Genomic DNA, 16,242 nt, shown 5'->3' with positions numbered 1-16,242 from the left:
CTCTCTCTCTCTCTCTCTTTCTCTTCTCTACATCCAACAGTTTTAATTTCGTGCAGTTTTTCTAGATCTCATATTTTTTTGTGAAACCCCTTATTTCAACCCTTAGCAAACGATGTCCATTTTGCCCTGGTGCTTTAAGATAATTTAAACTGTTAAGCTTCTAAATTAAGGACGCAACAAGATCAATACATGTAGAAGAAGTGCCTTTATCTAATAATTTACTAAGATTCAAGCGAGTCCGATCACTACCGATAGTTCAATCGTCAGATATCTTCTGGTTTCCCAGGATCGGGCATGGATGTCGTCCTTAAATATAGAAATTGTCGTTGAATACGAGTTTGTCGGTCGCGCTAGGAGGCCCGGTCGGAAAAATGTCGGCCGCCACCGGCTATCGAGCAGAAGATAGCGCCACTGTTGTAATTACGATAAATCGTGGCTCTCTGCCTCCCCGTTTGCCCACACCGCCGATAATTATCGGTGCGCCGGTGGAATGGGATCCGGTGAGTCCGTGTTTCTCTTCTCGTGGCGCTCTCTCGCCTACGGTCCACGATTTTCTTTTTTCTTCTCCCCCCCCTTTCTCCTCTACTCTCTGACACTCTCTCTCTCTCTCTCTCTCTCTCTCTCTCTCTCTCTCTCTCTCTCTCTCTCTCTCTCTCTCTCTTCTCTCTCCCTCGCACCCTTTTTCCCATTCGACGAGCCTCCCTCGGGTTTGCGCAAATGGCACCGGCGGAATATACGATCAGCCGCGACACAAGCTGCCGACTCCCCTTGGTAATCTGTTCGGTGAACAAGTTTATAAATTAGAACACGCGCTCGTGCGCGCGAGTGGGACGCAATCTATTGCGCTCGCTGGGCCCCTCTTCTGAGCCCTCTATCATCGGGCCCTCCCTCCCCTCCCTCTCTTTTTCTCGTCCTCTCGCAGTTTCGCTCGCGGATAATGCATCCCCTTGTTCCACCGGCGATGATTTTTGTTTCAGTGATCAGCGGAATTTATTCCCTCGACCTTATGCGGTCTCATTCGTCGACGTGGATACACAGGAACAACGAGGGGACTTGTTAACCCTTCAGGAACGGCGTCTGTGCACTGTCTATGGAGTATTTAGAATCGTATCACTGGTATGTTAAGTTTTATTTGCATTGACATTACATTACGGGACCCATCAAAATGACGGGTTCTAATATTCTTCGTTTGTGTTCAGTGAAATTGTAAAGATGCATCGATGAAGAATTAATTTCCAAATTTATTTCTTTGGGTATATATTATTTAAAAAATGGCAATCAAATTTGGATAGACGCATTCTTGTTGTTTTTATAAAGGAATGTAAAATAGTTAGTTTTTGTGCTCCGTAAATCTAGCGTTAATTGCCAGATACGGGAACTGCAAGACATTTGCTTTTTCAGTTATTTTAATCGGTCGAATATAATGCAATTTTTGAATTCGTTAAATGTTTTTACTGTCCCGTAATTGTTCTACAGATTTTGTTTCATAAATGCATACAATTGACAGACTAGTAATTATATTGGAGTATGAAATGTTTTATGCACTACAGGATCAGAGAGTCGAGACAATAGTCTTTGATTTTTATCTTCGTCATAGTAGCCAGTAAGAATGACACCACACCTCAGGTATCAGATGATTAATTGGAGCTTCTCATTAGAATCAGACCTCGAACTGACCATCAACAACGTCGATGAATATTGATCTCGGAGGAAATCATAACGAGGAATCAGAATCAAAGAAACAATTTGTACGATTTTTTTTTTGCATTTACAACGATTAGAACTTCGTTCTTTGTATACCTAATTACCACCTTATTTTCAATAATGTCTCAGTTAAACAGAAACGAATAAATGTACATATTGATTGTACAAGGAACTAATTAGTTCTGCGAATAGCTTTGAATTAATTCTTGTTAACAGTACGGAATTCTAGTTCAATGTGAAAAATAATTCTTGGACCAGTCAAAGAGAAAATTCTAAAAACCATGCTATCAAGTTCTCGTGCACTTAAAGACTTCCCTCTAAACAATCTCGACAAGCATTATCCTCCCCGATCCCCCAGCGTTCTACAACTTAATACCAAAAAAACTGAATAATAAACTATTCTAATCCAGTCCCCAATTAGGGGATACAATATTCCAGTGCTTGCATCAACTGTGAGATTAAATTAACATTCCAGTTACCCGGTAAATAAAACAGGTCCGAGTCTCCTAGGCATCGTAAACAGTCGCGATGCCACCGTTAACGTTTATCTAATCCGAAATTCGACGATGCCCAGGTAAAAAAAGAAGTCAGGTAATTCCGTGGCGTGATCGATTCCCAGGACAGATACGAATGTCAAAGGCTCACTTTCACCGGCCGGAGAGAAACGCGATGATTTACGAACGCCGGGGAACAGAGAGAGAGTCATCGACTTTTTGGCTGGCTTTCCACGGATAGGGTGAAACTTTATTGCTTCTTGAGGGACGGGAAAAAATACAGCCCGTCTACAAAAGGGTGCGGTGAAAGTTGCGTCGGGTTAGCCGAAGGGAAAAAAAAACCGACGGCTGGATCGAGAAAGACCCGTAAAAAGGGCTGAAGGAAAGCGGCGACCTTGCGGACCGCCGAACGAGCCGGGTGAAATTTTCGGCGACCCTAATAAGCGAAATGCAAGTCGTTATTGTGCGGCCGAAACAGAATTTCGGTTCCGTCACGACCGAAAAGAAAGTTCGGACGAAACCCGGAAACCAGCCTTTACGTCATATTGAGAAACGTTAAAATTAAAGTTAATTGAGGACAAAGTTTTCTGTCAGCAATTAAATGTGCAGCATTGAATTCACAGCTGTTAGGATTGAGCTTTTTCTCTTTATTGATCGTCGATATTGATCCAATTTAATTTATGAAGCATTAACTGAAGCATTGACGTAGACATTAGCTGAGCAGTTCATAAAAGTTAATGGATAAGAGGCAGTTAATTTCCTAAAGCATTTATTGCTTTATAGAAGACATACGAGGCTTTTTGTTGCGATTTAGAACTAGTTGATTGGACTTAATTGTGCAGTGGTTTTCTCGTTTTAATTATTATCGGCGTGGAAAGTAAATTCGTTTATTACAACGTAGTCTTGAAGCTGAAGTATTACCAGGAAAAAATGTAAACTGTTCTGGAACAGTCTTAGTACACTGTTTACACCAATGGTAACCTCTCGGAATGGTTGTACACTGTTTACTGTCACAAGCATCTAAATAATTCATGAACAATCTCACAAAAGCGATAACCGTGAAATTTCTTTGCACCTAAAATGCAAATTCCTTAATAGATTATTTACCATTCGCAAAAAAAACGATATTCGAGACCATTTCCGTAATATTTCCATATGCAAATGCATCCCCTTATCGACAGCCGTGCGGTCTGCAAAACAGAAACCTGGGGAGCAGAAAGCAAAGGAAAAAAAAATCATGGGCGCAAAACGCGAATTATAACGCGTTTAATTTGATGCCGGCAATTACTGGAACTATTGGAAACAGAATCCATGACACTTTACGAACTGACTCCAATAAAATTATAAAATTCAGCATCGAGTCGGCCCGAGTATAATGCGAGTCCTTTGTAATGGACTCGCGCTATTCAGAAGCTAATTACAGAATATAAAAGCCGTATTAATAAATAATTGCTAAAACAAGTAATTCCATTTCGAGGAGCCATTGGCGAAACCAGCTGTATGGATTGTCTGGACATTAAAGGACCTTAATATTTTGTTTTCTACTTGTGTACGGTTCTTTTTAGTATATGGTAGTTTTGGAAAATTTTTAAGTAATCGCAGGATGATTAAAAATTTTTTCATGGGATGCTGCGGCGGTTGTTTTTAGTAGGTTGACGGAAAAATGTTTTTTGTGGCCATATTGTAGGTGCCATTTTTAACCATATTCTAATCATGTTGCAGTCAAGTGACATTTTACATTTTTTTTCTTTTCTTTCAGATATAACCCAGTCCCTTTGACGCTTTCGACTGTGACAGACATATTTATGGCACTCATAACTGAATTCATTTAAATTCATACATATCAATCACTTCTGCGGGACCAAAATCAACTTTCTCATTGCACTTGATGTACGTAAATACCTAATAATAGCTGTCTAAATTAATTCATAATTTCAAAATACATTGAAGTCTTGAAAACCACTTTTAATACTTCCAATACCTTTACTCTATCTTAGAGATGACCGATGAAGTGAGTAACAAATTTCAATTTAAAATAAGGTTCTAATTATTCACTGTGACGGCTGCAAATTAATTAGACTAGCTGCTTGAATATTAGAATCTAGATGAATCGTTCATGGCTCGGGATCAAAATAAACTCACCACGGGCCACCCAAGAGTAAAGACACCAATCCACTTCCAATACAGAAATCATTAAAAGAAAGGTACCTACAATCAGTCACATAATTGATGACACACACTTTAAATCAGAAAAAACTTCTTTACAAATGGACTAAACAACTTCGTTTCGAAAAAATTACAGTTCTTCAAAATGTTTAGCCTATTTTTCAGTTTTATTCTATTACTCGTTTTGTAACTTGTTTTGTAAAAAACAACTTTTACAACTTTTTCCATAATTCACACTAAACGTAATTTTTCCAAAAATTGTTATTACACGTCATCTGCCAAACTAATCCATCCAGTTTGTGAGAAAAACTGAAATCATTTGGTCCACTTATAAAGAAGAGTGATTCTGATTTAAAGCATGTGTTACAAATTATGGGACTATATCTTATTGTTTCTCGATTCTCAAGCCCCGATCGCAGGAAGATCGATCCCCGATCCGATTTCCCTCGCAAAGGAAGCGGCGGCAGTTTCAGAAATCAGTAACGGCTTGTAACGGAGCACGCGACAGGCCCGTTTGCATATCATCATCGTCATCGTGCGGCCGGGAAGCGTGTCGGCTTGTGGCGTGACCGATCCGCCGGTTTTGTTCCTTAGAAATCGGTCAGAGTAAACATGTCGAGATCGAACGAGCCGAGGAAACGTTCTCGAGAGTCACGTCGCGGTCGCAAACAGCTTTTCCAACGAGCTTCGAGTTTTGCTGGGAGCCGGTCGATAGGCGGCTTGTCGACGATACCGGTTCCGTTATCGGCCGGGAATTTATAAAACGACGGGCGCGTGACGGAGGGCAGCGATATCGTCGTTAACGAGGTCTAATTGGAGCGGTCGACGAAAACAGAAAATCGTGTGAAAGCGTGGGTGCGTCCACCGTTGGATTCTCGGTTCAAGAATCGAGTTTAAGTAGTTTTATATAAGAATATCTCAAAAAAGATTTGAGTACGGCCACTGTAGAATGCGTCTATTCAAATGCCATTTGTTTCGAATATACATCCAAAGAAATGTTGAATAATTCTACAACCTCAATAATCGTAAATTAAAAATTTTAAAACCCGCCATTTTGGCAGGTCCCGTAAGCCTAGCGAAAGCTGGAAACAATGCAGCAGTATATTTAAATTTTCTTTATATGTTTTTACTCTTTTGTAATTGATCTATTCATTTTCGTTATAAATGCATAAGATTCGCAGTCTAATAATACGCATTACTGAAACCACGAGGGAGACCGGTCTCAAATGCTGCTGCTAAATGTCTGTTAATACTCTGCTTCCTTTTTCCGGAATGCGAATGTATACATATAGGAAGAATTTCTGATATGACGTGGAGGGGAGAATGGTAAACATGGAAGAAACTGGAAAAGATCTGTCTTGATGAATGACGCATGATGAACCTGGAAGAGGCCTTGGTTCGACTCGATGACTAGACTGCGGATTGATTTTTATGCAAAACAAAAATTGTCTGGACTAATTGCAACTCGGTGGCTGCACAGAAATTTCTTTAATAATTCTAATAAGCTGAACGTAACAAGCTTAAATAAACTTACGTTTTGTCGTAAATTCATCTGACCAATGATGGCTTATTTTGTACTTCTTATTGTCTAAATGCGTCGGAGTTAACCCTTAGCACTCGAGCGGCGACTCTGAGGCGCCATTAAAAATATCGTTTACAGTATTAAATTTGTTTGTATATTATAAAATGGAAAAAAAATTCAACATTTCAAAGTCCTACTGAAAAAGAAAAATTTCAGTTCCACTGGGTGTATTGGTCCGACGGCTCTTGTGTACATAGAATGGAAATATTCCAAGTTAGAAAAAATGTTTGGTTTTCGAGTCAAAATAGCTTCGAGTGCAAAGGGTTGAAATCGCTCGGATTCGAAAATAACATTTCTCCAAAGAACGGGCCTGGCTCGCGATGGCTAAGCGTATCTGTCTGCGAAGATTCTTTGTTCTGTTCGATTTTTTTTTTTTTTTTGATTATTGTTTGTTCATTGGTTGCGTGAGCGATATTTCGAATCGACCGGCAAGGATTTGACTGGTATGATGGGTTCGGCACGCGACAAAAGCGGGGTACGCGCCGCGCCACGCTCTCTCTGGTCGTATGACCATAAAATAAACGCTCGGGGTGGCGCAGGCGGAGGCCAAACCTGGCAGCGCATAAACACACTTATATAACAGCAATTAAACTGCTTTTAAGGCCCATAAAACTGCAGTTTCAATAATCTCGGTGACAACACCGCTGCTCTGACCTGGCCTGCTCCGTACCCGGGGCTTTCCAAGGTCGCCGCCACCTTACCAGAGCCGCTACCCCCTAGAAATGCTGGATCGTTTAGTGTCCCTTCGGTGGGCACTTTCTTCCCGAAGGCAAAGGGATGACGGAAAAACATCTGAGGCTGTGAAACGGGACATCTGGATGTTAGTGGGTGGCTAACTGTCCTCCAACCCCTACATTTTATTCGGTAAAGGGATGAAGGTGAATGTTTGAGGCCATGAAAATCCTAAAAGTAAGACATCTGGGTGTCTATGAGTAGCTTTCAACCCCTTAGGCCACTTCACTCGTTTTAATTCTAAATAGTAGATTGATATGCAAACTTTTGACATTGAATAAAAAATAAGGGAGAAATGGGAATGAATCGCGAAAAATCCGGACGTCATACTAGGTAATAAAGGAGACAACAGGTCGTCTGAAAATCGTTGAATAGTTAGCCACCTGCTACAGTTATCCTGGACATCAAATTGTCCTGTAGAGCACTGCCCAAGCTCCCTTAAAATTGACAGCCACAAAGCCACGCTTGTCGACAGCGTTCTCCATATAGAAAGAAAGAGAGGTAGCAAAATTAAATTTGAAAGATCAAGAAAATCCCACCTCAACAATTTTAACACGACTTACTCCAAGTGGCAACTTTGGATAGCAATCCCAGGCAACATGAGCCAGAGCAATCGGTCCGTTTCATCAGGAAAACTCCTCGAAAGGGCTGAGTGGCCGGCGGGACCCTGAAGAGGCATCAGCCCAGGTAGTTTCCGGGTCAGCAAGACACGACCTTGCGAAATTTCGGCAGTGTTCGGTGCTGTCGAACAGTCTCATCGGAAAAATGGAATTCAGTTAGCCGAAAATATCGAACGACGTCGCACTCTTTTCACGAGATGGTGTCTCGGATATACCTGCCGGGTGGAACGTCCGCGTGGTAGGGAGACGGAATAGGTGTAAAATAGGGGTGTGTGTTCGAGGGTGGTGGGGGATGAAGAGGCGGGTGGAAACGAGCTTGAAGCCCAGGTGGGGGAGGCTGGAACGATGAAATGGGATAATACGGACGCTGCAGGACGCGGCAGCCATCATCGAATGCTAATGAGGGGTTGGCGGGCTTTTGGGGCGGAAGATTCAGTCCGTGCTACAGCGTACCGGCGCGCTATTGCTGTGTGTGTGTGTGTGTGTGTTGCCAGAGGAACGGTCTGATTATAAATTATACATTATCTCGTGCTAGCCCCCGTGTACACACCGAAATCCAACTAGACATCCGCAGGCTACTCAGCCCCGACATCAAAATGCAGAACGTTCACGGGCCACGAGATAGATTAAACAGGCCCGGCCAGGGCATTATCACGGGGTAGCAACGTTACAACCCCTCTCGATCCTCGATCGCGTCGATCGGACGATGTTTCATTGCGATGGCTGGATTAGGATCATTTTTGTGGCTCCCTGCGGCGGAATTGTAATTGAACGCTTGTCGAGCCAGATAATTGCGTACAGACCACAGTGACAAATGTGTGTAAAATGAATATTTAAGTTTTCGTTTTATCCTCTATCGCTCTATCCACCATCGCTTGGATCTTGGATCGGTAGATCTTTTTTACCGGGGATGGATATGCGTTATTAGTAGGCTTAACGTTATTGTAAATCGTACAAATAGGTACCTACATCTGTGTGAATTTAATGTGAATGGTGAAGCTTCTATACAACTTCAATATACAGTATTTCCTCGATATATGTCGCAAATACCTCGCTAATAAAAGTCACAGAACGGGGTATATCCCATGAGGGGCGACGAAGCTCGAGAGGCCTAGAGGTCGGGTACGACGTTCAATGTGGATCAAAGAATAGTATCTCCTGGACGATATATGTCGCTGGCAAGACCCGTGTTGTTGACATATACCGAGCAAACACTGTATTTGACTATGTTGTACACGTTCTAATGAACTTTTTAAAGGTCCTCTTGTGCCAACAGCGTCTTAGAAATAAGTGGCAGCTGACTTATTCGGGTTTGTAGGTTGTCGACTATTTTCTGCAGTATTGTGTAGCCAAACGGTAAACAGTCGGCACGTAAAATAAATATAATTGCTTAGCCGGGCAACCGCAATCCACGTTTCAACGATTTCACCAATCCTGTCTCTCTTTCTCTCTCTCTCTCTCTCCCTCCCTTTTTGTCTCAGTGGTTGTTTCTGGTGGCGATCGTCCGAGGACTGCGAAGTTCCGCCATTTGCACTTGGCCAATGCCTCAACGATAAGGTAAAAAGAACGAATTTCAGCCAGCAATTTGGAAGATTCGACCATTACCGTTTCTTTCCGCGCAGTCACAGAAGGTAAACGTTTCCAGGAACGACACAGCACGCCGGCGGGGGTTAATCAAAGGGTGGAGGAGCACGCAATACAGCTCCGTGAAACAGTCCTGAGTAAGCCAACAAGAATGCTCTCGGCTGCTCTGTCGCACTGTCGCCGACAGATCGAACTGTTTATAAATTATACATTATCTCCGTGATAGCCGAGCGCACACAAAACCCGAGCTAGACGTTTGCTGGCCACTGAACTCTCGCTCTCTTTCTTTCTCGCTCTGGCTCTCTGTATCCACGTTGCCGAGAAACTGGCGAATTGTCGACGTCAGGATGGCACCGGGGGTGGCACCGAAATGACGACGAGTGAATTATGTAACCCGTTGCATTTCGATTTTTCCTACATCCCCGGTCAAATGCACCGTGACCGCGGAAAAGTACATATCTCGAACGCCGAGTGCACGATTTCAGAGAAATTGCTGTTCTTTCAACTGCTGTAATTCCGTAAAGAGAAGTCGTACGACAATAAATCTCGACTCGTTTTGAAGCTCGAACTCTCCACTTTCTAAACGCATTATTCGATTTTTTCTACGATTCTTTTATAGAATGTAGCAGATCAAAAACTGAGGACACGTTTTTTGGCGACGGTGGTGCAAATTAAAATTTTTCTGGGAACATTGTAAAATTTGTTTTGGGACATTTTTTTACTGAATTGGAGACTAAACTTTCCTCTTTGTAACGATATCTTACAAATTGCGGTACGATTTTTTTAGCCGTTTGCTGAAACAGAAATGAGGAACAAGTTCTGTAAAGTTAGCAGGCACTCTTCTTTTTCACTTTTTGTTGAAAGCTCAATAAAACGTCCGAAAAAAATCGCAGATGAAGTTTCGAGGGCTCAGCATGAAGGGGAAGATTCAATCTTCGAATCCGTGAAAGTTTCAGTCACGAAAATAATTTTGTAACGTTTTTAGAGACGTTTGAATCCGCGGCATTTTTTAGATCTTCAGTTTTCCACCCCCTATATCATACAAAAGTATTTTAGAAGAAAATAAAGGAAGAAAAAATGCAGGCGTCAAACACAAATATTGAAATTTATGGCCTGTGAGTTAAACAAATTGAGACGCTACTGGGCGTAGCCATTGTGTCAACATCGCCATATCAATTCATCAAGTGAAATTGTGAGAGCGATAACTTATAATGAATTATGGCCCATTGTTGTCGACTAACGTCGAATTAAATTGTAATCATTCATAAGTTTATTACCACAGTCATTCATTGAAAGACATCAAAACATCAAACATGAAATAGTGTCGACGATTCTCTCCACCTAAACATACAGTTGGAAAATGCAACTATCCTTGACATTTCGCTCACCTGTAGCAATAAAATCTATGAACAAGGATCTGCAATGAATCGCAATCCAAAGAACCATTAACTGTTCCCTTAAACAATAAATGAATAATCTCGGGGCTGTTGGAACGTGATATAAGAAAAATCTCCAAGTAAAAAGGCTTAATTGTTGCCTGACAAAAATTGTTGGACGCTTTTGGACGACGTTCCGAGGCAAAGAAAACAACTTCACCTAATGGGGTAACCTAATTGCCTCGTGGCAGCGTACGCCCCCGCGTTTAATACAAAATATAAGTTCGGTTGCTGCAAAATTTGGTCGCGGTCCAAACGTAGTCTGCGAGACGCAGCCGACCGCAGAGAAACGGTCTCGCGGAATAATATCCACGGAGCCATCAGCAGGCCGCCGATCCCTGACCTCAAAATGCGCCACGTTCGCATACCAACTGCGACAGATTAGATACACACGTATCTTCTCTCCCCCGGTATAATTCTGTGTTATAAAATGGATGCGCTTCTTTCCCAATTTTACGCTCGCGGAGCGCGCGCACACCGGCAGCGCGCGTCGTATATTCCGGCGCAGTGCACGTTGACGAATAGAAACGGCGAATAACGCCTCCGGCACGACGTTTATTCCGCTGTCATATCGACCGAGAAGAACGAGTTAACTCGTCATATAAATTCATCCCCGCGGCCTTTTTATCCTCTTATTTATTCCCACGCGCTGGGCCCCGAAATTCCGAATAGGATTTTACAGGCGAATTGCTTTTTTCCGGTTCCATTCCTTTTTCACTGCTGCGAAATCGCTCGACGTCGCGTATAAACAAACGCCTATTTTGCTAGTTGCATACTGAACTCGATTACAAGTGCTTTTCGTTTTTCAATTGAGACATTGAGCAATTTCTACTGAATAAAATTAATGCAGGAAATTAATTAATCTGAGAAAAAAGTTTTGTAGATTTTGGTAGAGGACACTGGAAAAAGAGCAAGAACCATTTCTAGCTGTTCATGCGACAATACGTTCTCAAAATTTACACAGACCCAGCACACCATTTTTTTTAGCTGTACAGTCTTATGCATGAGATGCAATTATATTTTTACTTTATCAGGATATTATAATTTCCCAGCTGCTTGCCTCCGCAAATAAATTTTTCCTGTTACATATCGATTAAATTTACAATGCACCGACGTTTTCAGGAAAAGGTTACGCAAAATTCACCGTGGAAAATTGCACAAAAGCGCAACACGAGTTAAGATAGTGGAATTCTATTTTGGAATGATTCTAAAATTAAAGAAAATTGCAAAATTACGAAACAGACGCAATCTAGAGACAATAGAACGTTAGTCAGTTCCACGAGCACCGGTGTAATTGCTACATTGTGTGACTGTCCATTTCAAATGACGCGTTACCTTAGTTCATAATTAAAATTCTCATGAATATTCGTTGCACGGTTCTTTACTTGTTACTGAAAAGTCATCATCCTAAATTTCCAATGCTGCTATTTTTGTCAATTTTCTCACTCAGAAAATGTACAGTATCAATTATTCGAACCTCCGTCAGAAATCTTGATCAATGATCCAAAAGGCGATACACTAAAACATTATACGGTACTGTGCAACTTACTAAGGATTCGCTGCAACTAAGTTATTGTTTTATTATTCGAACAGCCAAGATTTTCTGGTTCGTTCGAATAGTGAGGGTTCCGCTGTATGTATACATATAATTTTCTTTCGGTATAGAATCCAAAGGCGATACGGGATACGCTATCCGTTGGATCAGTGTTGGACTCCGAAGCCACCCAGTCGCCAATCCCGATCCCAACCTCGACGGTGTAGTACGTTCACGTACCAGCGATAGATTACGCCCATAGACACGGCGACGGATATTGCAGCCAGTGGAAGAGAAAGAATGACGCGCTTGAGTTGAATTCAAAGTGCTATTCTTGCATTACTTTATAGCGAACGCGACGGAGTGCCGCGGAATTTCAACCATCGATTCTTCCCTCGGTAAAAGGAGACGTCGTACGCTCCGGCGAACAGAATCCTGCCACCCCATTTCATCCCCCGAATCACTGGAAATTAAAAAGAACGTCCTGGAAAAACAATCCCCCAAAATCCACATCGACCGGTTACACTTAACATTTCAAACTCGATTCTAATATTCGGTATTAATCTTGTGATTTTTAGAAAAAAATTATCTTGCCACTCCATTTCATCCCTCAAACTCGCTAAAGTTAAAAGAAAAAGACGCCCTGGGAAAACGATCCCCTGAAAATCGGGATCGTAAATTGATTTCAGCGTTCAGTATTTTCGTCTGTGAAGTATTAATACAGTATTAATAATTGCAGAACAGTATTTCACCTGTGAGTAATTCATTTAGTTTAAAATCACTATTCTGCAAGGATGAGCCCGGCAACATAAATAAAATTAATGTAACAAGGCTTTTGCAAGGCAAATGTAAATTTATCAGATCAGTCGTAGTTCAAGCTAGCTTTCTCTTAACGGCTAATATTTCTTCAAGTCTTGCTCCAGCTTCGATTAATTTAGACGTGAAGGTAACGTGACTAATGATGTTGCTTTAATCAACTGCCTCGATCAACTGCATTTAAATGTAGCAAAACGATGCACCAGCTTCTGAGCCACTGGCTTACAAACAGAACTCGAATTTCGACCAAGAAGACACCGAATGTATTCACCTGACAATTACCGTCCCAAGAATTGCCCGATTACCAGCAGTATGAAGACCAAATGAATTGGAAAGGAAAACGCAATAAGATGAAGTTTACAACGAAGTCCTGCGGTGCATCATCTTCCGAAGATGAGCATGGTAGTTGACAATACGACGACTCCCCGGCTGTGATTATCGATGCAAAACCGATCGAGGAAAAAGAAGCAGAGTCGTGTGCGACGGCCGATGCATAATGCATCACGCGTGGCCGGGGTCTAAGCGTTGATTCGCGTACATAACTTCAATTACAATTAGTCAAACATCCTGGAGGTCTCCTCACGACACGTTCCCACAGGTATTTCGGCTGACGCACCTCACTCTCCGTGTGCGCCTTCCTCTTTCATTTTCTCTCCAACATACACGAATGAGAAACGAGAGACTATTCGATACCCAGCAACCCGAATCCGCTAGCTCTCCGTTTCGAAAACACTGTCCCCCGGATTTGTATCCGTGACATCCGCTCTCGACTCGAATTTGAAGCGGTGTTTCAGCTGAGACTCCGCCTGGGCGAGATTAAAGGCTAACGGGGGATGGCTTGTTGCCCCGAATTGCAGAACTTGTTCAAATTGGTGAACGCTGGAAGCTCTGGCTCCCGTCGAGGACGCAGACAGTAGGACATAGACAGCAAGAGGACATAGACCGTAGGAAGACGTAGACACGACGCTGCTACCGAAATGAGCGGCGAAATTGTACGCGCATACTACAGTTATCAAGGCGATAAGCAAAATGGTTTATGGCGACGATAAACCGTGTGTTGTAATTGTAAATTGTTTAATCGGGCGATAGATGATAATCGTGACTGGCTGTCTGATCGAGATAAGGCCGACACATTACTCTCAACTGACTATAATTCTTAAGGAAAGAAAGAAATTCCTAAGTAACTTCTTGTCTTTACAACAGGTATAGAAAATTTTATTTTGCATAAAAATTCTCTGTCTAGACATTGCCTAACACCTTGCTCCCAAAGACGATCCATTGAAAACCACGAAAACGAGGACTCAATGAATTCAACATTAACCTAGACCCTCAAAGATCATCATATTGTCTCGAACGGTCGATTGTGCATCCGTCCAGAATGGTTTCTCAGCGAGTGCCCTAACCGCTCGCCTAACTGTTCCGTTCGTACGAGCTCGGACTTCCTGCGGCGGTAATCGGGCGGCGCTTCTATTTGAAATTATGATCCGCTCCGTTGTAAACAAACCATATCGTGATAAGCCTCTCTCCCCCCACCCCTCCTCGTCGCGGTTTTAATTTCGCCTAATCGGGCATTTACCGTCGTCGCTATTACCCCTTGGGTAATAGGCCGTATAAAAGATAGTCGCGGACGTAATTTGCTAGCGGCGAACGCTATCACGGCCGACGACAGGTGTGCGCACACGTCCCTCTTGCATGCGCAACTGACATAAATGAACAGGGGGGGGGCACACAGTACACAACGTGGGACACAAGGTGGGACACGAGGTAGGACACGAGGTGGCGCCTTGGCCACGTGTTCTCTCTCTCTCTCTCTCTCTCTCTCACACACACACACTCTCTTTCTCTCTATCTATCTCAAAGCGAACGAACCCAGTTGTGCCCTTGACTTTTCTTGACACAGTTCTTCGAGGCTTACGTCCGCGCAAGGACACACAGCTTTTTTACGCCGCAATGAACCCGCGAACGACGCCATCTTATAAAAGCGACAGCCCACGCTGCCTGCCTGCCTGCCTGCCTGCTGGATCATCGGGGGTCACGAGGAATTCACGCTCGAATTAGCTTTAAAGCGACTTATTTCGCGGCCACGCCGCCCCGCACGACCGTAAGGAGGGTTTAACGATTCACCGGCGCGATGCTTTTATCACCGAACTATTCGCGCTAAGTTTTACGGGACCTTCTCTTTGGAACTCGGTTTTTAGGCTTGGCGGCTGATGCACTGGAGACCTTGGCTGTTGCTGGAAGGTTTCGGACCGTTTCCCTCCTTAGCGTCGCGGGGATTCGTTTGGGAGCAAGAACTGAACCGGGGAGGATGGCTGTAGGTCCAGTTGTTCAACACTAAACCTACCGATTACTGAAATTGACTAAGATCTACTGTCTTATGCAAATGACAAGATTGCATTTGACTAGATTTTGCAAAATTTTCATCATACTGTGAGCTTCAGTGGGAGCAATGATTATAGAATAAAAAATTTGAAACCGATCATTTGACCGCCACTGGTAGGTTCACTGCTAATAATGACTTGCAGTGTGTCTGTAGTTGTGCGATGTTATGGGGGAACGACGTTATTACAGTGAATTGTGTGAAAGAGAACAAAGTAGCCAATGATGATAAAGACGACAACTTCCACAGTTTCCCGATGTTTGCTGTGTCTCTCTATTTGGGCGACGATAATGAGAAGAGTTGTATTAACGAGAGAAATAAATGTTCGAAGATTGCTACTCTTATTGGCTTTGTTTTATAGTACACGATTTGAAAGGTAGCAGCGAGATAACAGCAAGAAACTAATGAAGTTAAAGAAAACAGCATCCACTGCTTTCTAATGACTTACTTTATCTCTCGTATCGTACGACGCCAGTGAAGAATACCGTATTAACGAGAGGAATACATTTTCAAAAGATTGCTCGTGTCATTCGTATCAACCTGTCGTAGAGAATCAGAAAGTTAGCTGCGAGATAACAGCGAGAAGCTAATGAAGCTAAAGATAATAGCTCCCACAGCTTCTTGGCGTCTTACTTTAGCTGTTGCATCGTGCGATGTTAAAGAAGAACGCTGTATTAATGAGAGGAATAACGGAACAGAATTCACGCCATTCTGTGGCGGTCAATTTGAAAGATGGCAAAACAACAAGAAGTAGCCACTGAAGACATAGTCAGTAGCTTCCACTGTTTCTTAGATATTACTGAGGAGAACTGTATCAACAAGAAAAGTATATTTATTGAGAACTACTTTTGTTATTCTCGCCATTTCATAGCGTACCACCTAGAGGCAATAATACTGTAGCAGCAGTATGCTACTCCGTCAAACCAAGTCTGCCTACTAAAAACCGTCTATAAGAGGATTAACGTTGATCTGAAAAATATGTAAACGAAAATTCTGACTATAAAATCGCCGAAGGCGTCCAGCAGACAAGGGTTAAAGTGGCCTACTGGTTCCAGGACCCGATCCGTGACCAATCTGGTCGGCCATCTTGGCTTCCAGGTCCTTTATTCGTGGTATCGCCTTGTCACCGTCAACTTGTCTGCTTTCCAGTCGGTCCCGTCGGTGGAAATTTGACCGACGGTTGTAATGGGAGTC

This window comes from Halictus rubicundus, chromosome 4 (assembly GCF_050948215.1).
Source record: "Halictus rubicundus isolate RS-2024b chromosome 4, iyHalRubi1_principal, whole genome shotgun sequence".
Taxonomy (NCBI): Eukaryota; Metazoa; Arthropoda; class Insecta; order Hymenoptera; family Halictidae; genus Halictus; species Halictus rubicundus.
Note: the sequence above shows the minus strand (reverse complement) of the source record.